Consider the following 9,862-nt stretch of genomic DNA (forward strand, 5'->3'; position numbering starts at 1 on the left):
CAATCTAGAGAAAATCCTATAAAGTCCCATACGGAAAATAAACCAAAGATATGGTATAGATTACAGTTGAATTGCCCTTGGGAGATCCTAGCAATAAAAGTTCAATCTGGACACTTTACAGCTGAACTGTAAGGGACTAAGGACTTGCTCAGAAATTTTAAAAGTATTATTGCATGAGCATAATCCAGGGGTTGCATGTCTCTAAGAAACTAAGATAGGAGATGGAGTATACAATCCAGGTGTAAAGTATGAGATCTATAAGATGAGCCCCACAGCTAGGAACCGTGCCCATAGAGGTGTTGCAATAGTTATTGCTAAATCATTGCAACACTGTATTGTTCCTCTTAACACGCTGCTAATGTAGGTTCACTTTTGGGGGCATTCAATTTTTAATTTATCAAATTCCTCTTCCTTTTTTACTACTTGAAGATTTTAATTCTCACAGTCCACTTTGGGGTGGTAAATTTTTAGACACAGAGGGTAAGATCATTGATGACATTTTGATAATAATAATCTTTCACTTTTTAATGATGGTACTATAACATATCATAATGTCCACACAAGTGATTCATCTCCTATAGACTTCAGTATTTGCTCTTCACTCTATTTACATTTTAACTGGTCTGTAGATGAATTTCTACATGACAGTGATCACTTTCCCATTCATGTTAAGTTTGTGAAAAATGTGCCCTCGAATTTATCTAAGAAATGGAAGGAAAAGGAAGCAGATTGGGTCAAACTTCAAGAAGGTATTAACCTCTCCAAGGAATTTGAGTCCTTCAAGTCCCATATAAAGGCTTATGAGTACTTTGCTTCTGAGATATTGAACAGTGCTGAAAACTCTATACTAAAGACCAAAGGGAAACCACACATACCTGCTGTTCCATGGTGGTATAAAACCTGTGATGTTTTGAGTAAAATTACCAGGAAATGTTACAGGCGTTATAAATCCAGTCAGTCTGCAACAGCGATGGCAAAACAGAGGAAACATTTTTAAAAAGTGAAAAGAGAATCCTTGCTTATTCATATAAATGGCATAAATTCTAAGACCCCAACCAGGTTGATCTGGAAAAAGATTAGAAAACTAAGTGGCAATTATGTTCCAACACAAACGCCATGTCTGAAAATAAATGGAGACATTATCATCAAGCCTAATGAAGTTGCTGAAAACCTAGGTGAGCTTTTCTCTGAAGTATCAAGTTCTAGGAACTATTCAACTCATTTCCAGAATATTAGGAATTCTACCATTTCCCTTAATTTAAATTCTAAGTTAACTTTAAGGGAATTAAGGGATGCTCTACCATCATCTGAATCAGCATCCCTTAGGAATGATAACATTCTTTATAGCATGATTAAAATTCTCCTAGATTCGACAAAATCTTATCTCCTTAAAATCTTTAACAAAATATGGGAAACTGGTATTCTTCCACCTTCTTGGAAGATATCAATTATTGTTCCTGTTTAAGAAAACATTGAAAGATCCACATCTTCTTACCAGCTATTGGCCAATTTCTCTTACAAGTTGTGTGCGCAAATAGTTTGAGAAGATGGTGAATTCTAATGTGGCATCTAGAGAAAAATGGTTTGTTATCATCTGTCCAATTTGGATTTAGTAAAAATCGTTCCACTCTGTAACCACTATTAAGATTATTGGCCCAAAATCAGCAAGGTTTCTCAAAATGCTGTCAGACTATTGGAGTTTTCTTCGTTCTCGAAAAAGCCCATGACAATACTTGGTGTTTTGGTATTATTAAACAGCTTCATGACACAGGAATATGGGCTAATATGTTAAATTTCATCTTGTAATTTCTAAGTGATAGATATATTAAAGTTAGAATTGGAAATACCTTGTCTAATGCTTTTGGGCTGGAGGAAGGTGTCCCACAAAGCAGTGTATTGAGTGTCACCTTATTTGCTGTGGCTATAAACAGCATTGTTGAATGTTTCTCACCTCCAGTAAAGGCATCATTGCTTGTGGATGACCTTGCTATTCATGTTACTAGTAATTTCTTGCAAAAAGATAATGCAATCAGCAATTGGACGGATGACAATGGCTTTCGATTCTCCCCCTCCAAAACTGTGGCAGTTCATTTTACTAGAAGTACTCGAAAGGAAACCATCCTAAATATTAAAAGCTGAGAGACACACTAATACCATATGAAGAGGAGGTGAAGTTTTTATGGACGATCTTTGATAAGGAACTAACATGGGCTAGTCATATTGACACCTTGAAAATTAAGGTAAAGAAATCCCCGAAACGGGGAAGTCATCAGGGGTTAGTGGGACTGTGCCCGTTGTTGCTACCACAACAACAACCACCACGACACCTAACCCTGGATCGTCAACCTCTCGAGTTGAGGAAACACTGACCCCGGTCGAGATTAGGAGCAGGAAGAGGAGGAGGAGTAACCTCCAGCCAGCCAGGCGTTCTCCTATCCAGCGTGTTGGACCTGAGATTGTTGAGTGTCATGATAGAACCATTCTCTTCCCCACATGTTTACACCGAGGATTGAACCTGGGGCGATAAGAGTGAGCGACATTTTCTCACTCTTTTTGACTGACCACATGCTCGCCAAAATTGTTTTGCATTCCAATGAGCGCCTTGCCCTTTTTAGGAATAATTATCATCATAAGGACAATGTTACCCTCAGGGACATGGACCTGAGGGAACTGAAGGCGTTCATTGGAATTCTAATAATGTCGGCAGTGAGGGCAGATAATCATACCACAACGAGTGACGTGGGACCTCACAGAGGGCAATCATTTGTATAGGTGTACCATGACGGAGTGTCGTTTTGCCTTGCTGACGAGAGTTCTTCGGTTCGACAATTCAGCCACCAGTGCGGAGAGGGTGAAGACAGATTGCCTTACCCCAGCTCGAAAACCCTTCGACCATGTGGCGGCTAATTATCAGAGGAATTACTTCCCAGGGCCCCATCTCACCATTGATGAGCAGCTTGTTCCATTCAGGGATCACTGTCCCTTTAGGATGATTATATAATGTCCTTATAGGAATATGGAAATTGAGATATATTTTATGTATGTATAAAATATAATATAGGTTATCTGTATCTATCTCTGTAGGAATTATATATATATATATATATATATATATATATATATATATATATATATATTTATAGATAGATAGATATATATAATAATCTATATATATATATATATATATATATATATATAGATGTATATCTATCTATCTATAGATATATTATATATATTATATATATATATATATATAGTATATATATATATATATATACTATAGATAGATAGATATACAATATCTATATATATATATATATAGTACATATATATATATATATATATATATAGATATATATATATATAGAATACATATATCTATATATAGATATATATATATATATATATATATATATATATTATCTATATAATATATATATATATATATATATATATATATATATATATATACCTGGTACCAAGGTAATAATATATTATATGCTGTTGCGTTTGCAACACATATTTCCTGTTTCTATCTGTATCTATCTCTGTATATATATATATATATATATATATATATATATATATATATATATATATAGTGTGTGTGTGTGTGTGTGTTGTGTGTGTGTGTGTGTGTGTGTGTGTATACCTGGTACCAAGGTAATATATTATATGCTGTTGCTTTTGTAACACATATATTCTCTCTATAACCATGATATGTTGGAAAAGTGTATGCAACATTTAGCTTAGAGTTACAGGATGTTCTAAAAATGTAAGTTCAGATTTCGCATAACATAATAAAACCTCTAAGATATAAGAGAGAAATTTTTGCATTGTACATTAGCCGCGAGGCATGCTCGATTCTGTTTTCATAACTTTTCATCACACGAGATAAGGAAAACTCGAAGTCTCTGTTTTGTTTTCATAACATGTCAATCTTACTCGCTCGAGTCTGTTCCAGACCTGTATGTCTTTGTTGAGAACACATGAAGATTTCGCCATGTTCCTATGGCATTGCATTATCATTTCGTAAGATAATTCTAGAACCCTCTGTTTAAGCACATGTCACCTTTGGGAAGTGACATCATTTACTTTTCCTTTCATTATAAGTGATTATTCCTTTCATATTAAAATACTTTTATTGTCTTAAATCACGTAATAATAAATGTTATTTGTATTTCTCTTTAGATATTGTTTTGAAAGGGAATTTTTATGAAAGTAACTCTCTCAGCCCCAAAACGTATTGTGTGACCAAATACACAGTTAAGCCTCCGTAAGAAAGGAAGATTCATTCCGACTTAAGACCTCATTGCGTTTGGGTCTCCCTCTCTCTCTCTCTCTCTCTCTCTCTCTCTCTCTCTCTCTCTTCTCTCTCCCACGCCATATTTGATATTGCATTAACGTAAAGATTTAATACTTAGTGATTGGTCACTCGTAAATTTTGGAGTTATTTAGTATTACTTAGTGCTTATTGTGAAATCTGAACAAACATTGTACAAGTGTGTAACGGCACCTTTACTTTTTTTAAATATAGTGTGGAACTAGCTGCAGCAGAAAATTGGTTCCAAGGTAATGTGTTATTACAAGGTTTATTAGTTGCAACTAATAGTTACAGTGATTTGGTGAAACAATTATCAATTTTTACACATTGAAAGTTTTTTGTTTTGTGTTTGTTTCATTTGAAGTGAAAATTTTGTGCATTTATCTATTTTTCTTCTTGAAAAGATTTTTGTGCATTTATCCATTTTCTTAATGAAGTGTGTTTTATTTTTTGTTCTGTGTGATTAGTGCTTACTTTTGCAATTTTGGTATTTTCCACATTTTTCTGTGTTTCAATTTGCATTCAAAATTTAATTAACTTAGTTGTTTCCAATAATTAGTCGTTGCATATTTAATTGAATTAGCATTTGTGAATAAATTACTTAGAATTCTTTCAAGTTCTAATTTTGGTTAGAACTTGTGAATTAATTTCCAAATTTTACCTATCAACTAACACTTTTGAATTTCGATTGAATTAATTTTCTTAATTTTGTGATAAATTAATTTTGATTTAATTTTACTTACTTAATTCAAAAATTAATTAAACTTTGTTGTTTTCAAGTAACGGTAAATTTCCCTCATATTATGAATTTCACTTATAAATTTTCAGTTTGAGAATAAATTTTTGTATTTAAAATTTGTATAAGTGTTTTCTTTTTCACAAGTATTTAATCATGTTTAGGTAGAAATATAGAGTGGTAATTAAGCTGTTTTCCTTCAATTTAATTGAAATGATTAAGAACCTGGGAAGTACTTAGACTTTTAAAATCAAGGAAATACTTAGACTTTTAAAGTTGTTGATGGAGTGATGTCCATTTAATTAATTCAATTGAATATGAGATTACCTCACCTGTGTAGTGCGTGAACTTTAGTCTGAATTTCTGGAATACTGGTAAGTTGTTGAAGGGATCACTGTTGCCTTTATAGTATTCAGTCGTATTTTACGTGTGATGAAGGTTCAGGTGTCTGGCTGTGGTGAGGTAACAATGAATGACTGGTAAGTGTAGTAACCAGATTCTTGGCACTTCGTCACAATATATATATATATATATATATATATATATATATATATATATATATATATATATATATATATATATATATATATATATATATATATATAAATATATATATATATATATATATATATATATATATATATATATATATATATATATATATATATATATATATATATATATATATATATATATATATATATATATATATATATATATATATATATATATATATATATATATATATTTATGTTTATATATATATATATATAATATTATATAATATATATATATATATATATATATATATATATATATATATGCAGAAGCCAGGTACTATGTCGTACCTCTAAGTAAAAGGGGATACAATCCACAATGAATGTAAAATCTTGTAGTTTAGTTAAAATATATATCTCTAGTATATATATATTATATATATATATATATATATATATATATATATATATATATATTATACATGCTAACTTGATTTTATTTTACTTTTTATTTGTTATTATTTTACTTTTTTTAAATACTAATGTTATTCTGTCTTCCTATAGGTACGGCATCTAGCTTGTGTTGGGGTGTGATGCCAATTCGCATTACATGTGTAATGCGATTGCTTACTTGGGGAAGGACATAGTCATAGTCAGGGTGCCGAGAGGACAGACGTATTTATTTGTGTGGCACCATTCGACAGAAACCTTATATTCCTAAGGAACTTTCTGAGGTGTTTCACGTCAAGGACTTAGTGGTCGTGCTCAATTACGAACACAATTTGACTCTTTAGTGTAAGCAAGTCAGCAGGACTAAAAATGTGATGCTGTTGAGTTCCCTGCTTCATTTTCCGTCTGAGATCGAAAGAAGGAGATGGAAGACGGACATTCAGATATTCTATAATGCAACGAAAGGGGGTGTAGACACATTCGATCAGATGTGTTATACAGCAAATTGTGTTCGTAATACACGACGCTGGCCCTTTTGTTTTTTCTATTGGATATTGAATATAATTATGGTGAATTCTTACATTCTCTATTCGTCCCTGCTATCATCAAAGAGTTTGACAAGGCAAAGGTTCCTGAAGGAGGTCGCCCTTGAATTTTGTGCTCCCCTTGTAAGTCTTCGGTATTACACATTAACCAACTTGTCCAAGCCCCTCCGTGTGCTGATGGCGGATACATTCAGGCTGGCTGAGCTTGAACATAGACCACCTCCTGCCGTTGGCCACGTCGAGCTGCCCAAGCGTGTTCGCTGCCAAAGCTGCCATTTAGGGAAGACCACAAGATAAACACGGCATGTTTGCGGTGTAACGAGCCCGTCTGCCTGCAGCATCAAATTGTCTTGTGTCCACGGTGTGTCTCTACTATATACGTAAATTACACCATGAACATATTTTTACTACTTGTTTGTATAAATAATATAATTTTAATCTTTAGAAAATATATATCATCCAGTTTTACCTAAAATATTGCAATGATTTTGTTATTTTTGTGAAATTATTTCCAAATTTTCGAAATTATTCCCTTTTCCAAAAATTTCTTCTGGACAGATTTTTGTTATAGCTGCAAATTAAAGTTCAAACATCCAGCAAGCCACCATAAAAATTTCATGTAAATCCACGAATAATTAGATAACTAAATAACACCTTGAAATTGACATACCCTTCCTCCATTTCAGGTAGCAAATTTGGCCGTCACACTTGGCGTGGTCGGGAGTCATTTTGCAGACATACCCGAATGGTAAGCTGTCATATCGCTATATATTCTTTTTTTCTATAGAAGTTGTGATATTCCAGTAGATTTCCATGCATAAATATCATATTTGATACTAATTACAACGATTTTTATAAGAAATTTTCCTGGTGAAACTAGGTCAACAAATGACCTTTACATTGGATTAAGTTTTTTGGGTCAGATTTTTTTTATAGCTGCAAAATAATGTTCAAACATCCAGCAAGCCACTATAATAGTTTTACGTAAATCCACGCATAATTTAGATAAGTAAATAAGACACTGAATTTTACATTCCATTCCTCCATTTCAGGTGGTAGATGTGGCCGCTGGAGTAGGTATCGACTGCGGCCATTTTGTTAGCATATCCAAAAGGTAAGTTGCCATATATCTATAAATTCTTGTTCTCTATAGAATTTGTGATATTCTGGTAGATTTCCATGCATAAATATCATATCTTATAATAGTTACAACGATTTTTATAAGAAATTTTCATGGTGTAAGTAATTCCGTTTATGCTATAAAAAAAATTGCCACTTCCTATTTCATTTAGATACCAAACAAATTTGTGAAATTTTGACAATTTGGGGGGCCAAAAAACTTATCCTTTTTTCTTTTTTCAGATTTTGACCTCTATCGGTCCAACACCTCTGGCAGTCTCTTATTGTAAATAGTAGATTTTGGAAGGATTCCTTCAATTTTTGTGTATTTATAGGTTATTTTGTATTTTTTGTAAATATTTCTGAAAATTATTTTTTGTATATACTTATTTTTTTTAATATATTTGTGATAAATATACAGTTTGTTGATAGGTATCATTTATCTTTTCATTAGTATTTGTGAATGCTGAAATTTATTTTAAAATTAAAATGCACAGCATATGTTTAATATTAGAATTTTGACAAATTTTTCTGGGCACTCGGGTTGAGCTCGACCCACATGCACCTTTAACAGGCTACCAATATAGCGAAACCTATCCAGGGTTAAGGAGTTGGATGTAATTCATCATGCTAATCTAAGAATATGTTCTGGTGCATTTAAGACATCTCTAGTTGAAAGTCTATTTATCGACTCTGAAGAGCTATCTCTAGACTTACATAAAGAGCTAATGTGTCAACGGTGTATGGTCTAATTAAGAGGTGCCCCAGAAAACTCTGCAGCATCTATTCTTAACCAAGCATTTTTATGTAAAAATTGATGCTGCAGTTGACAGTGTCTATTAAAGACCAAAAAAGTAAGGCAATACGTCACTCTAAGTTGCCTCCTTTGTTGACCCCAGAACCATCAGTCTGTCAAAAAGCTGTGGATGAGAAAAATTTTAATGTCCAAGAAGCGAAGGCTTGTTTTCTTGATCCTTACCATATACATTAGGGGTCTCTTAAAATATTCACTGATGAATCAAAGACATCAAGTGGTGTTGGTCATGCTGTTGTTCATGGTAATAGCTCATATGTGGTCAGACTTTCTAATAGCCTCTATTTTTACAGCTGAAATAACTGCATTAGCAAAACCTCTTGAGATTGTTTCTGCTCTACAGGGTAATAATTTCACCAAATACTCAGATTCTAATGGTACACCCATGGCCAATAAGCAATGTAATCCTATACATTCAATTGTTCGACATATGCAAGAATGGCTGTATAGGCTTGCTTCCAAATTCAAATCAGTCCATTTTTGGTCGGTCCCTGTCCATGTAGGTATTGCTGGTAACGAAATTGCTGACCAAGAAGCAAGAGATGTCATTACTAAAGAAGACATTCCCTTCTACCATATTCCTGCTACTGACATGAAATGGACTATTCGCTCATATATAAAAGATAAACGACAAGCACGTTGGTCGTCTCCCCTTCTGACCAACAATAAAAAGTACAAAAAGATCAGACAAAGTATTGAACATTGGTCATCTCAATTCTAACAAAACCGTAGGGTAGAAACTATGTCATTTGAGAATTGGCCATACTCGATTGACCCACAGGTTCCTTCTAGAGGGGGTAACTGCACCAGTCTGTATGCAGTGTGACTCTCCTGTTACTGTGGAACACATTATATTGCATTACCATAGGTATTCTGCAGCATGGCAGAGACATGGATTAGTTGGCAGGGATATAGCAGAACTGCTTGGTCCGGATGTAGCTGTTAATAACATTGTTGGATCCCTCAGTGACATTAACCTTCTTAATGAAATTTAATATTAATCTCTTGATACATGGCCAAGTGTAGTATATATACTTTAAGTTGTTTATATAAACATGTTTATATGCATATATATATACGTGTATGGTATGTATGTATACATTTTTTTCATTCTTGTTTGTACACTCGAAATTCGAAGTTATAATTTTTTTTGGAGGATATCAGTTTTTACCAGTTTTAAAATCACCTTTATTTTTTTTATTTATAAATTCGTCATCATAAATATTCACCTCAAACCAAATTCATTACAGCGCTGAATAATCCCTTGGGTTCCTGTGCTTCGCTTGAAGCCTAAATCTCAATTGCCAAGAGCTTTGAATCTAATTAGAAAATTATCAAACACTACTAGGGGAGCCGATAGACAGACCCTTACATTTT

At 33.1% G+C, this 9,862-nt stretch overlaps 1 long non-coding RNA gene across 1 annotated transcript; it reads left to right on the plus strand.

Annotated features, from left to right (window-relative positions):
• Nucleotides 1-4,347: 4,347 nt before the first annotated feature.
• On the plus strand, nucleotides 4,348-8,010 carry LOC135224165 (uncharacterized). The gene is made up of 5 exons (XR_010316663.1): nucleotides 4,348-4,572; nucleotides 6,122-6,913; nucleotides 7,239-7,300; nucleotides 7,605-7,666; nucleotides 7,915-8,010. It is a non-coding gene; the product is annotated as an uncharacterized LOC135224165 (long non-coding RNA).
• The last annotated feature ends 1,852 nt before the right edge of the window (nucleotides 8,011-9,862 follow it).

The sequence above is a fragment of the Macrobrachium nipponense genome, chromosome 10 (assembly GCF_015104395.2).
Source record: "Macrobrachium nipponense isolate FS-2020 chromosome 10, ASM1510439v2, whole genome shotgun sequence".
NCBI classification, from domain to species: domain Eukaryota; kingdom Metazoa; phylum Arthropoda; class Malacostraca; order Decapoda; family Palaemonidae; genus Macrobrachium; species Macrobrachium nipponense.